Below are 21,546 nucleotides of genomic sequence, written 5' to 3'. Positions count from 1 at the left end.
ACGTTTATGTTAGTAAACCACCTTCACTTCCTTTCCTGCTGTTTCTGTTCTATTAAAAAGATTCCATCTCCTATCCTATAGCTAGAGATGATGACTGAAAGAAAATGATTTCTTTATCTTGAGCTTCCCATTACAAACTCTTGCATTCTCAGTGACTTTTGAAGAAGAGGCTCTTATATTTTTACCTTTTTTTCCTGTGTAGCTTCAGGGAACTATATTAAAGGCAGCATATTAGTAGAAGGACAGAGAAGAAGGACATCATGAATAAGACCCCTGGGTAATCATTAAATCTTCCTTCATGGACCTTTGAGGGCTTGGTAGTTATCTTAGACCTAACAGTTTAGAAGCCCTTGGAATATGGCCATTGGAAACATCTAGTGGATTCAACTCATGTAAGTCATGGAAAACTCCCATGAGTTGAGAGGTTTATTTCAGATAAACATTGTTAATACATTTATGAACATGATAGTTTCTTTTATCATCACTCATGGAAAGTGAGTCTTTTAAAATTTCTTTAGTATTAAGCAACATGATACTTAGGTGCTTATATATGAAAAGGCAAGTTCTTGTATTTTTTCATATTCTGAAACGTTTCCCCCTCATGATAACTTGTTTTGGCAGAGCTACACAAGGCACCACATTTAGAAATTTTAAATGTCAACTCCAGGTTGTACATTATACAAATTTTACTATTTATATTCTGTTAAATTTTTGAACATAAAATTTTTGAACATAAAATGAAGCCCTTTTGATCGAGAAGACATATACGTTAGGTACCAGAAAAACAAAGAGTTAACCTTTGACAGTGTAGGTCTCATTCTTAGTTGTTTTATGTTGGAAAATATCTCAGAAGTCAGATATTCAAGGAAGGCACTTTTCTAGTGTGGGAATTAACTCAACCACCTCATCAGCCTGTAGGGATTATTTAAATTCCCAGGACAGTTGGTACAGGACTTCACTGATCATACCACTTAGAGTCCAGCATTTTTTTGTATACAATATTCTTACTAGCTCTGTGAAAAATAGCTAGTGCTTAATTAATAGAATTCTTAATAAACTTAGTAAAAATAGAAAAGTGACAACTACAACATTGAGTTCTATTTTTTGAGAAGACATAATTGTTTCGTGATGTTTAATGTAGGCTAGCTACTGAAGTCTAACTTGCAATCTAAAAGAAATCTATTACATTTAAAATTTACTGTATATTATCTTAGATTATTTTGGACCATTTTTCATCTTAGCATGTGAACGTAATAATAAATGGAGATTTCCTAGGCTTTTTTGTTGGCTCCCACTAATAGCTGCTTTACCTCTTGCCACCACTAGAGCTCCACATTACATCAGTTTTTACCTGGCAGCTTCCAAGGTAAACATTTGAAGGTGTGCATTCTAATATGCAGAATCAAGCAGGTTTCTTGCTGACAAACTGCTATTATGGAAATACTCCCTTTTGCTTGAGGAATAATCAGACATCATCAAAATAAGGACATTATGTTGAAAATAATATCTTGGGGAAAACTATTTATTTCTAATACGGCCAGTGAGGAATTGTCTTAGGGAATGAATGGGCTGACCAAGAGGATTAGAAAAGAGATTCAGCACTTCCACCTGGTTTGGCTCTAGCCCTGGTTTGCAGTGACTAAGAGTTGTCACCTAGACATCTGTTTGTAGGGCAGAGTGAGACAAGTCTGTGACCTCAGCTCAGTTCCTGTGGACAGATGCCCACCCCTTGAAGTTAACACTCTTGTTGACAGTTTTAGTCACAGAGCCAAGGACTGATAGCAAAGAAGCAATGATGTGTTGTTTGTGTTCACTCATTTCTTTTGATAGAACTCAGTCCCAGTGAGGTTTATTCAGGTAGGCTCTAAGGGTAATCATAGAATTTATAGATATATTTTTATGCACAAAAAGGAACCTCTGTGAGAGAGAGATGAAAAAGACAATTTTTTAAAAATGGCTTCTAATGGCAGGGGATGTACTCTCTAATTTAATTTTCACAATGACCCTTACTTAAGTATTAGCAGTCTCATTTTACAGATGAGGAAACTGAGACTCAGAGAAGATGATTAACTTAACATGGTAAAGGCAAGGTCAGGATTCATGCCCACATCTGATAGAACTAAAAGCCCAGTCTACCAAGGAATAGAGAATAAGTATAGGTTTTGGACCTGGATAATTCCGGATTGGAATCCTGGATCTAGTACTAAATAACTGTGTACATTGGTCAAACTAATGAACTTCCCTATGTTCTAATTTCCTCATCTGCGAAAAAAAAAAAAAAAAAAGAAAAGAAAAGAAAAGAAAAAAAGACTAATAATACCTTCCTTAGGGTAATAGTTTACCTAAATAGTCTGGTATATTAGTGGCTATCCATTAGACAATAGCAATTACTATTCTTTTTAGTATATTATATGCTACTTAGCTCTGCTGTGATCTACAGAGACACATGAAATAGGTGGGAAAACTGAGACCTGGAGATGTTATATAATTTGCTAAAAACCCAGTGGCTAATTAATGGCAGGTTTGGACTAGAACACTGTACTTAATTAAACAAATGTATCTGTAGATTATTCGTGCAGATAATCATACTAGTCAGTATTTCTTGGTGCTATATAAATAAAGATTGGTTCTTTTTTGATATTTATATAAGTCTCCTAAATTATTCTTACAAAAATTGCAGGGAAAACTTTTGACCTTTTAGGTAAACCATGATCGAAGTGGATAGGACCTGGGCTTAAAAGACCATGGGGATATTAAAGAATATCTTTACAGTTTTAATACCAGATGTTTACAAAAAGAAGTAGCTTAATTATGTGACTCCTTTTCAATTTTTAATAGCCTATTGCAGTAAAATTTTTAATATTTACCTATTTTAAGATTTTTAAAACAGATTAATAGAGTTGGGCAGCCATCACCACAATCCAGTTTTAGATCATCTTGTCACCCTGGGAAACTTGCATTTATTTCTTTCATGCAGTCAGAAAAGCTCTATTTTAAAAAATATTTGGTTTAAAGAAACCCAAAATGATAATTTTAAAAATAATAATCTTAAAATTTCCATACAAATTGAAGCTGTGTTTAGCAGAATATTTGGTTTAGCAGTAACCAAACCAGAGAAATTCAGCTGGCATCTGTGGCTTGGCCTCTGTAAAATTCAACTCTAATTGGAAAGAATAATTTGGCTCTTTGCTATGACTGTAGAATTTAGTTTTGGGCTCTGTTCTTGGAGTCCTACATAAAATATGCATAAACCAGGCATATCTATGAGAAGGTTTTTATGTTTCAACTGATAAAGAACATTGGGAACCAGGCAGCCAACCAAAAGATGTGTAGATTACAAAGATTTCTGTATCTTACTCATCAGTAGTGTTGCCTGCCTAGGATATTAGGTATAAGAACCTCTGTGGTGTAATGAACGAAGAATGTGGATGCGGAATAAAGAATCCAAAGTTCTAATCCTGGCTTTGTCATTAACTTGTTATGCAATTTTGGGAAGTCATTTCCAAGAATACCTCTTAGAGTTTCTATTTTCATATCTCCAAAATAGGAGTGCTGGACAAGAATGATTTTGAAGGGCGTTTGTCAGTTCTTCAGGTTAAATGAAAAGGCTGCTGTATGCCAAATACTGTGCTAGACATTGGGAAAATGTTGATGTACAAGGCAGACTTGGTATCTTCCCTCAAGAAGCTTACATTTTGATGAGGATGACAGACAAATCTTTAAAAATGACGTGAATGTACACGTATGACAAGTGCAACCAAGAAAAAGTATAGTGTGCTTTGGGGCAGATGACTAAAATCTCTTCCATTTTTGTAAACCCAAAGATTTTATTTTTCTTTTCTCTGGGGAAAATAAAGAAAAAAGTATAATTCTTTTCTAGAATTTCACAATAGAGAAAATCTGGTTTCCGATGAAAATAAAAACTCTAGCAATGGATAAAAAGCTGATTTGCCTTTTAGGTCTCCAAGAATTTATGAACAGATAGAGGTACACTGATATACTTACCCCATGTGAAACAAAAAAAGGCACTTTTAATATATAAAGGGTTGTTGTAGACAGGAGGATGATGGCTTATTCTTCTACTTTTCTCCTGAAAATAGGGAGAGTTAGGTTGAATAAGGAGAGAAACTTCTTGTCTGGCTTACTGAACGGTACCACTGGACCTGGCTCCTGTACATTCGTGATAATCATTCAATGTAACACAGCTAGTCATTTGCTTGGAGAGTTTAACTAGAGATAAAAAAGATACACTAGGTAACTTCTGAGGTCTCTCTATACGTTCCAAGTCCATGAAAATGATGGTGTACAAAATAAGAATACATGTAGGCAAGCGATTCACATAGGCAAGCAAGATTCATAAATGCAAATGATATTGCCCCTGGTGACTGACCTCTTTGCCTGTGTTCTCAGTTTTGGGTGGAAATAAATGTTAACTGTAGCTTGATGGTTGTGTACTCTTTCCTATTGTATAAGAAGAACCTTTAAATTACCTTTCTAACATAAATTTACTTTCTCACATAAAACTTGTGTTTCCTACTATACATGGTTTTTCACTTATGCTATATGTTTTTATCCTAACACTCTGCACAATCTATGGAAAGAGTGCATCAAGTAAGGGGATAATAATGTGTAGATTTTCAATTATGTAAGGTAAAGCATAGTCAGAAACAGTTTGCAGAAAGAAATCAAATTAAAATGCTATAAATTTTATTTAAATGAGAATAGCAGGCATTTCTCTCTTCTTATAAGGCCAAACAATACAATGTGACATCTGAGTGCCTTCAAGCATCCATGTTAAATTGTTTCAGTCCTAATGAGTACAACAGTTTGGGTCTAACACTTTTAGTCGGTCCAGGAGTGACAGCTGGTAAAAATGCCCAGTCACCCAAAGTGCCAATGACAAATTGCCTCTTGAAGCAATGTTCTTGTTTCTTAGCTTCTCTTGCTTCTCTTGTCTACAAGTTTTTAAGAAGCTAATTCTTAAACTACTCTTTTCTCTTTCTTACCTTAATAATTCTATTTTTTCATGAGCTGGGAATTACTTAAAAGAAGGATACAAATTCTGCATAGAGTTTAATTCATTCTAGCTCATTCAAATTATATGTAGACATAAGAAGCCTCTCAGGGCCATAATATCCTACTGTGCTTCTGATTGCTTTGTAATTGTGCAAAATCAACTACATGATGTTAATGAAAATAGTATCTGAATGTCAGGCTTAGGTCTAGGGATGGAGAAGGGGCATCCTCTTACCAACAGGATTAGGTAAATGGAGAGATGATGGGGAAATATGTCAGAATCAGGACTGCTTTGCAGCCCTGGGGGGCATTTCCTGTTTCAGGGAACCTCACAAGACATTTATCCAAATAAAATCAATCTATGTTATCCTGAGTGGAAACCGTCCAGAACCTATCATGAAAAAGGTTTTTATTTCATACTATCACTTTATAAACAATTATTTGGTGGTTTTAAGGAAGCTGAGAATGTGAAAACAATGTATGAGTCAATCCGGGCTGCGGCTATAGCCTAGTGTGCAATGGTTAAATATAGACGCATCCCCAGCCTCCTTGGTTTGCCAATATGGGTGAAGTTCCATGTGGTGGTTTAACGCACCATGATATTTAGCACCTTTTCCCTGGTTTGTGTTAAAAATTACTGTAGTATGCCCGCATACTCAATTCTTAGACATGGATAGTTACTGCTTCATTTGGGATTTATTCAGAAATCTTGCAATTAAGAAATATTATTTTAAAATTGACTGTTTTAAAAACGTAAGTATAGAAGAGTGAGAAGCAGAAGTAAGTGGAAATCACTTACAAATTAAAATTGAGCACTTTTCATTGGCATCATATATTCCTCCAAATGACTATTCTGTGATTCATTTAAATGAAAGGAGCCATTGAGGAAATGGCACCAGATGGCAGGCACCTCCCCTTTGTGACCGCTAGGAGGAGGAACTGAGCTGAATAGCGTACTTGTCTCTTCTGCCTCCTTCCCAGTTAAATCCCTAGCTGACTTCTATCTTTTGACTTCTGTTTGCAATGAAAAAGATTCATGGAGGAAGCAAGGAATTTCTTCCACCTATATTTGAAAACTCTAGTGTCCTATCAGCTTTAAGATATTTAAAAGCATCTAGTAGATTTCACATTTATATTAGTCAAATTGTTCATTTAGTAGATAAATTCACAGATATGAAGTTTAAGCTAGTGTCCCAGTAGATAGAATAAATGAACTAAATGTAATTGAACTTACCTGTTGAGTATTTTGTACTTACATTTTGGAATTTCTCAAAATCCAGAATCATTTGGAATCACTGTCATGCTTTTGACATAATGTCATCTGGAGTCTTCATTTCAATGTTAAGTTGCCACATAATATGAGATTTGAAGCGCATTTTTTATTTTTCTTCATATTGTGTTATTTAGTCTTGTTGCTAAATTCATCTTTTTGCTATAAAGTCATATTTAGTAGATGTAGACCTTATTTGTCATGAATACCAAGACTATGTCTGTTCATTTGGATGTTAATCATTTAGATTTTAGGAGCTCTAGTTTCCTGGTTTATGTACACAATGTTTTTATTCTTGTATTTGAAGTGTGGTCAGCACATTTTAAAACACAATTTTCACATTTAGGCTAAGTGGCTGAGTAAATTGTATGAATTGTAGCCAGCTCTAGTTTGTACATTATGGTAATATTGAGAGTCAGAATCTGTCTAACTAAAAGTAGCTGGTCAGGGAAGGGGTAAAGTCTATTTTTTCCCTTGTTTACCAAAGAGTTCACGTGTAAGGAGAGTAAAAGAGGGGAGGAAAAAGCCCCCTTTATCCCCTTAGCTCTCAGAATCATATTTCTTTATCATCATACTTAGAAAGCTTGATATTTTAGAGTTCTTATTGTTATATAATTCTGGACAATAGTTAGGGAGCCAGAGGAATTCTCTGTTATAGCTTTGTATTATACCTCCATTTTTGATCTTTAAGATGCTACAGTGAAATATGTCAGGAAAATTGATCCATTTCTTAGCATTCTGATGTCTTAGGTCAATGCTGGGAGCTGTCAAAGGTTAAGTTGTTTGTATTACCCTTCCAGGAATTATGAAACCCCAATTTGTCATCTCAGGGACTCCAGATTCCAGCCAGCATTTTAAGATAATATATGATATGATCATAAGATCAAAGTGATTTCCACAAACCACATTCAAAAACCAATGCTTTTACTTTAAAGTCATGCCAGAAATGCTGGCCGGTTCTAGGGCTCCTAAGTGAACTTTGGAACACTAAAAATCATTTTTTACTGAAAGAATTAGGGCACAAGGTCAGAGCAGATGATGTTCAAATGGAAAAATGCTTCTTAAATAACTGCTTTTCTCAGGATGGTTATCAACTTGATTGGGAATCAAGTGGGTTAAGTGGGTCAAGGATCCAGTGACTTTCGTGGGCAGATCCTGACACATGCTAACTGGTAAGTGGTCTCATGGTATAATTCTGTTCTACTACCAGTGTCACTTACGGGCTCTCCAAACCCCTATAGATATACTTACAGTCTTTTCCCAGGTAAGCGGTCTCATGGTACAGCTGTATTACTAATCTCACTTGTGAACTCCTTGGCAGGGGCTCTGGTTTGTATCTATGTATCTCTAGGGCTCATCGTAGAGCTCTCTATAGAAAGTTCTCTGTAAAACAGCAAGATGTTTATGATGAAGATCTGAAAATGTGGGTTGAGGCTTTTAATATGGTGCATCTCTTTCCATGCATTACTATTCTCATCCCCATGCCTTTTAAACATTTTCTCTGAGAACTTTGTGAGCCATAACATATTAAAACTAATACAAATCTCGGAGATTAATTAGTACAGGGATTTTATAACATTTCTTTAAAAGGCTGAACCTTTTTTTAAAATGAAATTATATGAGAAACCCCATCATATGAAATTGGAAGCAATGTTAGCTACACTGATTGACCTCAGAGACTAGAGCAGGCAGAAGCCAATAGCCTCCATGCTCTTTCTTTCTGCTGCCCACCTCTCTCCCCGATGCTGGCCCCTGAGGCATCTCCAAAGAACCTTAGGACTCCATAGGACACTATTAGAAAATTATTGCAAGTCCAAGCCCCAGAGGACTTACACTTGTCAACACAGAAGTGATCTTTGAAATACTGTACTGTAAGCATGACTAGATGATGGTAGTAAAATTATGCATTCAAATTAAAGTCTAAAAATGACTATTCATATAATATCATCTCTTTAATGGGTCAGAGTATTCTAGCAAGGAAGCTGATGTAATAATAGTGTCACAGGAAAGCTGGGTAAATGCACTGTGTAACTGAGCATGGTACTGTTCGTTAGAAAAATCTACATCTCACTTCATCCTTTTTCTTAAAGTCACTTATTTTTTAAGACTTCAAGTGACAATATTGTTCTTGTTCTTTTAATGACAATTTTCTGTGTTTCTTCAAATTTCTTCCCTTATGTTTTTACTTATTTTTTAATTCTAGATATTCATATGGAGCTTTATTACCAAGTTACAGCAATTCATTCTTTTAAAATGTATTTACTTAAAGCACTTGATTTTTTGATGAATAGTTAATATTTAGTCCACAAGGTAGTATATGAAAAATAACTCTCCCCTAAATTATGTTATTTATAGAAAATATACGTTATAAGACTTCTAGGATCTTCTAAAGATACTTCTAAGATCTCTGAGACTTTCTTACTTGATTTGATTTTTGGTTGTGTATAAAAATGATGATGTTTGTATATTGAAATTTAAATTGATGGCACAATGAGAATACATGAATTGCACATAAGTAGTACTAGGAAAAAGTCTCTAGGAATTAACAGGATTTTAGCCAATAGTGAGCAAGATATATAATACATTTCACATAGAAAGTATAAATCTGGCTACAATCATACTGTAATAAGTACTGCAAAAGAAAATTTGAAAGACAATACTCTACCTCGCATTGAAATGAATGCCCACTGTCATCAGCAGCACTGTTTACTGTATGAGTAGCTAGCTGTGGACAGTTGTTTGGCTAAGTGAAGCACCTTCGTCACTTGTCTGGTAGGACACAGAATGACACAGCAGTTCTACAAGTTATCAAGTGTTGATGAGCAATTTATTTTCTCTTCAATACACAGTCTCAAACTATGGACTTCAAGGAAGACTGGAAGAGAAAATGACTTCTTTTTTAACTGGTTACTTTGTCTTCTGCAAAAAGACTATCAGTAAAGCAACAAAGATAGGAAAGTTGAACAAGTAAGAAAGGCTGGAAAGACCATATAGGCCAAGCTTGTCCAACCCATGTCCCTGCAGGCTGCATGTGGCCCAGGATGGCTTTGAATGTAGTCCAACACAAATTCGTAAACTTTCTTAAAGCATTATGAGTCTTTTTGCAATTTTTTTTTCTCATTGGCTATCATTAATGTTAATGTGTGGTCCAAGACAATTCTTCCAATGTGGCCCAGGGAAGCCAAAAGATTGGACGCCCCTGATACATGCCAACCAAAGCTATTATAAACTACAAAAAAAGAGACTTAACTAAACAAACTGTATTTCCTAAATTTCCTTCCCAACCCCTATAGACATACTGACAGTTTCCCAGGATTTTAAGCAGCAAGTCTGACAAGTGTGACTTAGTACTACCATACATGTTAAGCATCTGGAAGTTTTTAATTTGAAAAACCCCAAACCTCTAGCCTTGAGAAATTATTTCCATAAAGAGACCAGGACTTTTATGTACTTGCATATAATTTCCTCTGTACAAAATTATTTAATGATCCAAGCTTTAGCTATTTCTGAGGACACTTTCCTGAATATTGGCTTGGTTCTGCAACCAAGTTCTATATGAGGAATGCTATATATTGGTGGTAAAATTTATTTACCATTTTTGGAATTAAAAAAAAAAGGTTCATTTATTTTTATAGCAAAAAATGCCCTTGAATGGAGAAGTCTGAGGTATACTTTCTGTATTCTGTGGGTGAGTTCATGACACATTAGAGTCAGAATGTGTTTTATTCTTTTAAGCTTTCATCTTTTTGAGCAGAAAACCCTTGCTTCCATCATCAATCCTCAAGAAGAAATCTCAGAGGAGTTTTATAATCAGTAACACGTATCCCCTGTATATATGTATCATACATCATTTTTTCTCATCATTTTCAAGTTATTACATCTGTACTTTTGTTTATTTTTAATCATATACTGCTAGCATTTTAAACATTCACACTGTTTCACAATTATAGGATGTGATGAGAATAATGATTGGATTCCTAAAAAACCAAGAGTAAATACAGCAAACAGGCCCTTAATCAACAAGCATTGCCCTAATGTGATCCGTGGTTGGCAAGCAGAGTGGACAGGATTGTCTTTGGGAGGTAGCCATATAGCTATGAAACTACAAAAACAGAGGATGTTCTATGTTCCTAAATAAGAACCCCGTTCTACTCAGGGGGCTCCCCTATCTTCCCTCCCTTTCTCTAGCATGGATAGAACCCCTATTTTGCCTCCATTCTGTTGATGACACTTTACCTGGATTACTGTCAGCTTCTGATTTGGAGCTTCATCACCCTTGGGTCCCAAAGCCTCTAGACCTTTCCTGGGCGATAGCTATATTCATGATTCAATTTAGCAGCATAACTGAGAAAACATCAATGGCAAATATCAATATTTCTCCCACATTTCAAAAAGTAGCTGATTATTTTCTCAAAAATTACTGTTAAAATATAAATTTCAAAAAATAAAATTATGAGTTTCATACAGATGTAAAATTAACAAGTGTTAAAGATTTTACTTAAATCATTAAAGAAGGAACTAGTAAGGTGTTATAACCAGTTCAAAGGAGAGTTTAAAGACATACATATTTTTAGTTCAGGAATATTGAAATAGATGTACAAAGGGAGGCAAAACGGACTTTTTCACAGTGGGAAGTCAGTTATACTCAGAGTTTGCATGTCTATAGATAAAAGTAATTTTGTTTTTCTATTAATTATCTACAACTTACACAGTTATAAAATAGCTCTCAAAGAATCAGAATCAGATACATAGGAAAGATGTACTGTAGACAATGCATAGTTTTCCATAGGTGTACAAATTTTTTCCTACATTACTAAAGCAACTACACAGGAAACAGTTCTTTAGGTAAGCAAAAAATTTTGTATATATATATGTGTGTGTGTGTGTGTGTGTGTGTGTGTGTATATATATATATATAATTTAGTATTCCTGGTAGTAATGATGATTGTTTATTATTCTGTTTCCTTTCATATTCCTAACCTATGGATTTGGGGGACTGAATGTTTTCATTTCTGTTAAAATTAGTTATTTAAAAGACAGTTCCTGTGAGTTTGGACTTTATATACTTTATCTGCTAGGCCCATGCGGTGGTGCTAATTGCTATGCTTGCATTACTGGTGTGATTTACATCAGTGTAAAATGGAAAATTGTAACACTGACAATTTGTTTGAGGCAGACACCACTTTGGAAGACACTGCTTCCTGTGTTTAGGTACCAATGAATAGTTCCACTAATGTTAAAGAAGGAGTTGCTGACCTCACTTTGTGTTTTGGAAAATTATGTACAGGCAGTTACATTAGCCTTTCTCCCTTTTCTGTACTTCCAGGGAACCACCCTATTAATAATAGTGCCCATTATAAATATTTAATATAAAAAACCCAGAAAAGTAAGATAACAAAGGGGTTAAAGAGCATCTTTGATCATAATGGATTTTGCGGGGAACCACACTGTGATTAGAAAAGAAAATATTTGTGAGTAAATCAATTCCATGCTCCTGTCTTATATTTTTGACTGTGTGTATTTAGCAACAGAGCAAACAGAGCATGTTATACCAACTCCATTACTGTATTTAAAATTTTGAGCTCATAAATGATATTTGTTCCATAATCTACAAAAATATCTAGCCTTTTTCTTTTTCACTAGCAAGAGATGTAGAGGAGGAAATCCTTAGTTATTCCTGGGCCTGAGTAAGACTGAGGAAGGGGAAGGACTGAAGGAACTTTTTGAATGGAGAAACCATTCATCTGTAGACTGCATTTGCCTGATATGAGCATATGGTTGCCTCTGGTATTTTACGCTGCTATTTTGGCCCTCCTGGCTTTGACTTCAGATATCTCATCTCCTAGTTTATTTTTTTCTTGGATACTTCCAGCCAGTTCCCATCTTACTCATGCATGTGTTGTTGCTTCAGACAACATTGTTTTTAATCCATACTTCGAAAGATTTGTTTGCCTATTCTTGGCCCATATGTCTCCCATTGGTCTGCCTTGTTTGATCTTGCTTTACCTCTTCTACCCACATGCAACCCACTTTATCAGCTCCTCAAACAGCTCGGCCTTAAGCTTCCTAGGTATGTGGATGCTCTCCTCTGCTCTTGCCTGTCTCAGTTGCTGCCACCTTTTGGCTGAGGCAACTTGGATTCTGGCAGAAGAATGGCTGAAGCTAGATGATGGCCTTGCCTATACATTCTAGGAAGAAAGTATGTCAGAATAGGGGCTATGGGTGAGGGGAATCCATTGAAACTACAGGTGGGTTGGTGGGTTTTGTAGGGAAATATTTATCTTCATTTAAAAGCAAGTTACATTCTGGTTGTCTCCTACTACTAGGTAGAGGAGGGATTAATTATAAATATTAAACATTTTAGATATTAGTATTTAAAAATGATATATTGTGGATGGTAACTGACCTCTGGTATTACCTAATGCCAGTCGACTCTGGCAAAGGTGAAAGGTCATGTGTATAGTAGCCTTAAAAATTTTTTTTTATTAAATTAACTAATAAAATGTTTATTGTGACTTACTGTGGGTGAAACCCTGTGCCAAATGCCTGACTGTTTAGGGAAATAAGTAGGCTGCTAAACCCTACTTATTTCTTCACCTAAACATTAGGTGAAGAACTAATGGTGTCAGATAAGCAGACTGAAGACTGCAATAGAATTAATAGTTACAAAAGTATGGCCTGTAGCAAACCGTATCCAATTTTAATGGATTTAAAACTACAATGATAATTGGTATTTGAACTCATAATTCCATTTTACTTTTCATGACTTCAAAAATAGTAACATGTTATCAGAGAAATTGGTATTTGGATTTTTGTGTGTGTGTGTATTATGATACTTTGCAGAAATGCTGCTAACACACCAATGAGATGGTTTTCCTGGAGATAAATGATCTCTGCCAGTTGTTAGGTCAACTATCACATTTTTAACTCCTCCCCAAGATGCCTTCTGGCAGTTATTGGAGCCTTGCTGGCTCTCCTAAATGTTGGATCAGACTCTATGGTCATGTTTTCTAGCGAAGGCAGAATCTCTGGGTCTTGGTTAGACTCCCTTGGGTTGTAAGAACAGAGATCGAATTAGGTGGCCTTCAGTAACAGTGGTATACAGATTTTCAACCTTCCCATTATTGATATTTTGGGTTGGTTACTTCTTTATTTTGAGGGGCTGGTCTGTGCGTCATAGGATGCTTAGCAGCATCCTTTGTTTCTATCCACTAGATGCCAGTTGCACTCCTTGGCTTCCATAACCAAAACTGTTTCCATATCTTGCCAAATGTCCCAGAGGAAGCAAAAATCTTTCCCAGTTGAGAATCATTCTTTACTTATTCCCAGTGAATAAAAAAGGCAAGAATATATACTCTGCAGCTAGTTCTCTTAGAAGAACAGGAAATGAAGGGTAGTCAGAACAGTCAGGATATATGATCATCTTCTCACCGGGAGGCATCCATTATAGTGCCTGCTGGGGCCTAAGAATTTTATTTCTATTTCTATTGTTTTATCAAAGCTGTTCTTTCCTCTACATTATAGCTGCTTCTGTTGCCTTATGCTCAAGGTGTACCTCAAGGTTGAACTCTTTCTTTGTGTTTGATGATAGTATTGTTATTATTATTAAATGATCCATGCATATAACAAAAATGCAAAAATTTGAATTAAAAGTGGTACACAATATCCCATCTCTCTTCAGAGGTATCTATTGCTATAGTTTGTTGCATATTTTCCTAACACAAATTGATTTGCATCATTCTTTTTGAAGGCTATACACTATTATATGATTGTACCACAGTTTAATAGGATGACAGACAACTTTTGAAAGTGCAGATACTATTTCCTGTTTCTAATTTTTCTGTTTCCTGAGGAAAATTACTTTGATTCCTACTTCTATTCCACCAGCCTCAAGCTGTATATGTGGGAGCCCAGTCAATTCTTCTTGACTAAGATATTACTGATGTGGTATGCTGCTGATAAATGCTTAATCACTCTCAAACAGACAAACAAAGAAACAAAAAACAAAACAAAACAAAAAACCAACAAACAACAACCCAACTCTGATTTGTAGCGTTTGCAAGTTTTTCGGGTGTAAATATCCTACCAGGATTGATTTCAAGTTAACACAGTAACGTTAGGAAGTGATATTTGAGTGTTTATTAGCTTTGCTTTTAGAGTAATTTTTAAATAGTAAGTTTATAAAATTTGTTTTAATAGTCACTGTGTTTAACAATGGGCTTGCAAAATCCTGAAAGCTGAACCATCAGCTCTCTCGAGTCAGCATTCAGCTTCTCACAACCACTGGCACTGATAATCCCTTTTTTAGATTGTGTGAATTGCATTATTCGTCATAATGTTGTCTCCAAGGGACAATGCTGCCTTGGCTAGTATTTTAGAATCTAAGTGTTGGAGAGAGTGTGTTTGAAAGTTATCTAGACATACATTACAATTGATACTTGAATTCCCTTGGTGACATTCTGGCTATAATAGTTGGTGACATAAGTCATTGAATTTATGATTATCATTTGAAATAGAGCTTTCAATTTTGGACAATTTGTTAGAAAACTTCACCTTTTTGTTAGGTTGAAATTCTTCTCTTTATATAGCATGGATCATTTGATTCTGTATACCATTCTCGCTCTACATCATAAAAAACAAGTTGAGTACCTCTGTACTATGATAACTCTTCAAGTATTTAAAATGATCTATTATATTTCCTATCGATGGCTTTATTTTTAGAATAAATTCCCTTAATTCATTCAGAGGTTCAAGCTCATCTATTTCTTTCTTAAATTTGTGCAACTGATTCTCAATGAAGCTCCAGATGTGGCCTGACAGGCATATGCAAGAATGGGAGAGAAAAAAAACTTCCCTAGTTCTAGAAACTATACTGCTAACTAAGGCAGACTAAAATTATAATAACTTTCTTGCTGGTCTCATAATTCTATTGGCTGATACTGAATTTAGCACTGATGAAAATCCTGAAGTTTTTTTTTTTTATACATGTTGTTAAGTCCTGTCTTCCTCACTCTTTATTGTATAGGTTTTTTTTTTTCCTGGGTGGGGCATAGGGGGGACAAATTCAAGACTACATATATATTTTTATTAAATACTTATCTGTGTTTATAAAACCTAAATCTGGCCTTGTCAGAATTTGTTGGAATAATTATTCTTTCAATAAATTTCCAGCTTCCTTTGCCTTCATGTGACTTGGAAATTTGATGAAAACTGACTAATGGTGTTTTCTTCTGATTCTGTAATAAAATGCCTAAGCATGAGAAAGTTCAGAACAGAGCCCCATGGCTTTCTGGTAGTTTTTCTCTTTTAGTTGCCAATAATCTATTTATGAGCACCTTTGGAATTGCTTTTTTACAGTGATCCATTTACTTAATTGTCTTCTGTGCGTTGCAGTGCTTTCAACTGTGTTCCTCAGAGCACCATTGCTTTTTCTTTTCTTTTCTTGTTTTTGACGGAGTCTCACTCTGTCATCCAGGCCAGGCTAGAGTACACTGGTGCGATCTTGGCTCACTGCAACCTCCACCTCCTAGGTTCAAGTAATTCTCCTGCCTCAGCCTCCTGAGTAGCTGGGATTACAGGCACATGTCACCATGCCTGGCTAATTTTTGTATTTTTAGTAGAGACAGGGTTTTGCCATGTTGGCCAGGCTGGTCTCAAACACCTGACCTCAGGTGATCTGCCTGCCTCGGCCTCCCAAAGTGCTGGGATTATAGGCGTGAGCCACTGCACCTGGTCCCATTTCCTTTTTATTGTTAACAAATGTTGTAAGGAAGAAGGTTTTCAAGATCAAATAAATCAGAGATACACTAAATTAAACACATATACGCAGATTTATTTACTGTAGGTTTTGTGCCTTGTGAATCTCCAGACTGGAGAATATAATATAGCATGTTTTCCAAACGTTTTTGGTCATAGAACACTGTTTTTTCCCACTTAGATAATATAATATAACTAATAGTAAACTGTTATGTGGGTTGATAGATGTTTTCCACTGGGGATATTTGGAAGGAAGTAGTTTGGAGGTTTGCAGAACTTTAGCTGAGATAGTCTAAGGTTAGTAAAGAAAGTGTTTCTCAACTTGCAGAAGTAGGGCTTGATGAGTTTCTAGAAAGCAGGAAGAAATGGAAGAGAAGGGGAAGAAACGTTAGTATAAATGAAGATACTCTGGGTTGGACTAAAGTCTAAAGCCAGATGGCAAACTCAAATGTCAGACAAATAACACATTTGTGTGAAGTTTGTTAGACTAGGCTATCTTGTCAGCAGATTGGATTGTAAGACCTACCTAAAAGCATTCAAGTAATTTTTAAAAACACGTTGCTAGTTGATGGGGCTCACGCCTGTAATCCTAGCACTTTGGGATGCCTAGGTGGGAGGATCACTTAAGTCCAGGAGTTTGAGACCAGCCTGGGCAACATGGTGAGACCCTTTTTCTTAAAAAAAAAAAAAGAAAAGAAAAGAAAAAGAAAAAAAATTAGCCTGGTATGGTGGCACATGCCGGTAGTCCCAGCTACTTGGTGGTATGAGGCAGGAGGATTGCTTGAGCCCAGAAGTTCGAGGTTATATGAGCCATGGCCATGCCACTGCACTCCAGCCTATACAATAGAGTGAGACCCTTTTTCTTTAGTGAGGTCTAAAGCCTGAACTTTCGCTTTTTGTTCAGTGACCCAACTCAGCTATAGCAGCTCTCTAACTCAAATACACAGGGATATTTTCAGTTTGGAGAAAAAAAGAAGTAATTTATATTTTATATAAATTTCTCCTTTTCAACTCAATTATCCTCTCTACTTAATGCTGCTTAGTTTTTGTGTGTGACACATTTCAGAGTATACAGCTTGTTCTTATGTTCATTAAGAACATTATAGTATTTTTCTTTCCTTAAAAATATGATCTTTATCCTTTTTTTCTTCAGTGCTTTACCATGCATAGAGCAATAGTAATAAAGTTTAGATAGTAACTAGTCATAATTAGGTACAATAAATATTTTAGTTTCATCAAAGCCTTTTATGTATAGTCTGAATCAAGTAGCCTTAACAATACATAGCTTAAGCGAGTGTTCTCAAGACTTCATATCTAGAACACAGCAAACTTAATATATCTGCGTGCATGTTGATAATTACCTATAGGTGGAATTACTGGTTCTAATTTTATGAACCCATAATGTGAACAGCTAAATGGCACATTAGCCAGGGAAAGAAAGTTCTGATCTCCAGGTATCCCCACCAGCACTGTGGTGAACTCTCAAAGGCAGGGTGATATAACCATAGTATAAATGATTAGCAAATGATATTGAAGAATATCTTTAACAGTTCTTGACTCTATAAATAGTTAAATGACACCTTCTCAGAATTCCTACCAAAATCTCAGTTCATTTTTCCACTGTGCCACAAATCAGTGATGTTTTGTTGGGTTCAGCTTTGTCTTTTTCATTATTTTTTCTCATTTTTATGCAACACCTTTTAGTTCTTTTCCACTTCTGCTACTGGCTCCATTTTTGTGCCATAGAGGGGAAAACATTGTAGTTATCTAAGATCAAAGGAGTATCTTTGTTAATAATAATCACTCTTGATGTTTTGTCCTGAAGGTTTTGCAGGAACTTTCATTTCTGTTGTTCTTACTCTTTGGGGAGCTGGATTTAAAACCCAGCCAGAAATCCATCAACATTTTACTGTGTTTTTTAGAGTAGCTGAAAAATTGCTTAGTATGAATGTCAGTGTTCATATTAAAAAAATGATTTCGTTGAGAGATGAACTAGCTTTAAAAACAAATTTGAAGCAAAAATATAATTTAACTGTGCAAATCATCATTTTTCCCATTGGGTTGGTTTTCTGCTGCCTGCAGCATGGCATAATGACATACACCCTTAGGCTCAGCTAGGAGAATTTATGATTATATTAACAATAGCACATTCGACTGTGACTTAGAAAGAGCACTTACTGTTCTTAGGGGAAAGTGATTTTAAGGAAGAAAGTTTAGTAGTATAACAAACAAAAGTGCTTATGTTGCTCTAAAATAAAGGTATAGTTTTAAAAGAAAACACCCTCTTATAGTTATCTTTGCTTTAGCATTACTCCTTATTAACTACATGGGTATAATCTTTTAGACCAGTTTTCTTCAAAATGATTAGATTAATAACCATGGAATAAACATTTAACAACTTGGAAGTGGCTTTTTCTGTTATTGAATGCTATTGAGCTTTGTGCATATAAAATATGGTTTTGAGTAGATTATTAGTAGTTAACAACCACTGTTATCCCTTTAGTCACAACCAGCTCATATCCAGGTGCCTTCTAGAAGGGACTGTCTGATCACCTAAACATTCCTAAGGTGGTTTGACTGGTGGAGTGCTAGTAGAAGTTAAAATTTCTACTGTTTGATTAAAAAGGAGCCTAAAATGTCAAAATAACTGTTCTTTCCATCCCTCCCACTCAAAAACAATCTTGTTTATTTGGAATTTAGATTTTTTTTTGCCATTTTAAGGAAAATAACGGAATTGTAAAAATATAGGAGCTGATGTGGAAGTATGTTCAAGAAAACAGTTTTTGGAGAATGACTTTAAGTCAATTTATAACAACCTTTGTACTGTATGGTTACTTGATGGCATTCTGGCTAATCAAGAAAAGTTAAGCAATTCCCTGATCAGCTTTAGTTTAGTTGTAATTTTATTCTTTGAAAACTATTGAATGGTAACTAATATATATATTGCTTGTAGTTAACTACACTTATTTAGAAGAGTCCTTTGCATACTGTTTTGTAAAGTGTATTCTTGTACTCTCCCAATTAATTAATTAACTTCTTTTCCTATTTAATATTAAAGTCTAACATTTTAAGATGTGCTTCCTTTGTCTATCTACATATTTATATCTGTTATATCTATAGCTACATGTGTATGTAAACACATACATTTTGTTGAACCATTCAAATGTAAGTTGTAGATATTATGACACTTTACCATTAAGTATTTCAGCCACTTTGGGAGGTCGAGGTGGGCGGATCACAAGGTCAGGAGTTCGAGACCAGCCTGGCCAACATGGTGAAACTCCATCTTTACTAAAAATACAAAAAATTAGTCGGGTGTGGTGGCGCGTGCCTGTAGTGCCAGCTACTTGGGAGGCTGAGGCAGGAGAATCACTTGAACTCAGGAGACCGAGGTTGCAGTGAGTGGAGATCTTGCCATTGCGCTCCAGCCTGGGCGACAGAGCAAGACTCTGTCTCAAAACAAAACAAAACAAAACAAAACAAAACAAGTATTTCAGCATGAATTATCTAAAGATATAACCACAATACTATAATCATACCTAAGAAAATAATTTCCTAATGTCATCTAATATTCAGTATATATTCAGGTTTCCACCATGGTCTCATGAATGTCTTCATAGCTAACTTTTCTCCCCCAGACCAAGATCTATTCAAGGTTTGTGCATTGTATTTGTTAGAACGTTCTGTGTTCTCAATTTATTTGTTTATGCATGGTGTTATTTCACTTGTCTGCTATTCCTTATGTTTCCTGTAAACTTGGTAAGATTCAGGTTAAACATTTTTGGCAAGAATATTTTATAGATGACGCTGTCTCATCTTTTGCTGCTTTAATATCTGAATAGAATTCCATTGAATGGATGTGTAATTTTTAAAATAGTCTGAACTGATGGGTATTTGAGGTGTTTTTTGTCTCTAAAATTCTTCTGAACATATAGTAATGCACACTGGTGATCAGGAGAAAGGAAGCCTCAACATTTAATCATGTTGTCATTTTCATTGTTCAGTCCTGCGAAGTGTTTAACATTTTTAATTTTTATCTTTGTTTCTGTAGCAGACCCAGATAGACCAGTCCAGGTAGTGCAGGCCAAACCTGTGGGAAAGCTCTAGGAACTCTAGTTTCCTCATAAGACAAAGTAAACCCTTTGCTAGATCTTAGACCCTGCCTCATCTTTCAGTATCCTAAGGATCATCAGATTGAGAATTCTTTATTAGAGCAGACTGTTCATGTTGCTACCCCAAATGTAGAATTTTCAGAACTGATTTGGTCTACAGAAAACAAATGTAAGATAGGAAAGTAAAGCTCCAGGATGCTGGAGAAAAAGGAAATGTAGATACATAGTAGAATAAAGGGCAAATGTTCACACGGTTGTTGTGGATATGGCTCATTAACAAAAAATAATTAATACAATTGATAAAAGCTTTTCAACACATGTATGTGCCTATGTACACATTTATCTTTTATATTAGTTTATTTAACTTTTATAAACATTTTACTTCTCAAAACTCAGTTTATTTCTAATTATGAGAGAGGTATATTTTTTGTTTTAATTGATTGATTGAGACAGGGTCTTGCTGTGTCGCCCAAGCTGGAGTGCATTGGCACAATCAGGGCTCACTATTGCTTCAAAATCCTGGACCCAAGCGATTCTCAGCTCAGCCTCTTGAGCAGCTGGGACCGAGGTGTGCAGATTAGCCAGACCTGGCTAATCTTCTAATTTTTTGAAGAGATGGAGTCTTTATTTTGCCCAGGATGGTCTCAACCTCCCAAAGCACTGGGATTACTGGCATGAGTCACTGCACCCAGCCAGAGAGGTATATTTTTTAAAAATCCTAAAATTCCCTTCCTTCTGGCCAAACACAAAATCTGTTGCATTCCTGGGTCCTTGACTATGAAAATCTTACAGTAAGCCATATAATTAATGCAGAAATTAAAATAGAATTGTGAACCAGTTACAACAAATTGGAGGATAAACTGATTTTTTGATGTGGTCTGGGTGTCTGTGTCTCCCCCCATCCCCCCGCCCAAAACTCATATGTTAAAAATGAATCTCCAGTGTGATAGAATTAAGAGGTAGGTCTTTTGAGAGGTGACTAGTTCATGAGGACAGAGGCCAGATAAATTGGATTAGTGCCCATATAAAAAGGTCCCTAGGGAGTTGACGTGCCCCTTCCACCATGTGTGAACACAGCTACAAGGTGCCATTCAAGAGGAAGCAGGCCCTCACCAGACACTGAATCTGCTGGCACCTTGATTTTCGACTTCCCAGCCTCCAGAACTGTGAGAAATAAAAGTTAATTTTATAAGCTACCTAGTTTTTGATATTTTTGTTAGAACAGCCTAAAGGACTAAGAAGCTTTTCTTAAAAATGAATCATTTGTGAAGAGAGAGTCCTTTAAGGGAAGTGAACATTATGCCGAGTCACCAAATTCTTTATAAACAGAATTGAAACTAGGTGTTACATGGGGACAATATTCTTGTTTTAACTACGTCATTAACAGAAGGC

At 35.6% G+C, this 21,546-nt stretch overlaps 1 protein-coding gene across 4 annotated transcripts in view; it reads left to right on the top strand.

Moving 5' to 3' along the window:
* Positions 1 to 21,546, top strand: part of COL25A1 (collagen type XXV alpha 1 chain) — a 496,864-nt gene that overhangs the window by 2,250 nt on the left and 473,068 nt on the right. The window lies entirely within an intron of this gene.

The sequence above is a fragment of the Pan troglodytes genome, chromosome 3 (assembly GCF_028858775.2).
Source record: "Pan troglodytes isolate AG18354 chromosome 3, NHGRI_mPanTro3-v2.0_pri, whole genome shotgun sequence".
NCBI classification, from domain to species: Eukaryota; Metazoa; Chordata; class Mammalia; order Primates; family Hominidae; genus Pan; species Pan troglodytes.
The sequence above is the reverse complement of the archived record's forward strand: the minus strand, read 5'-3'. Positions and strand labels throughout refer to the sequence as shown.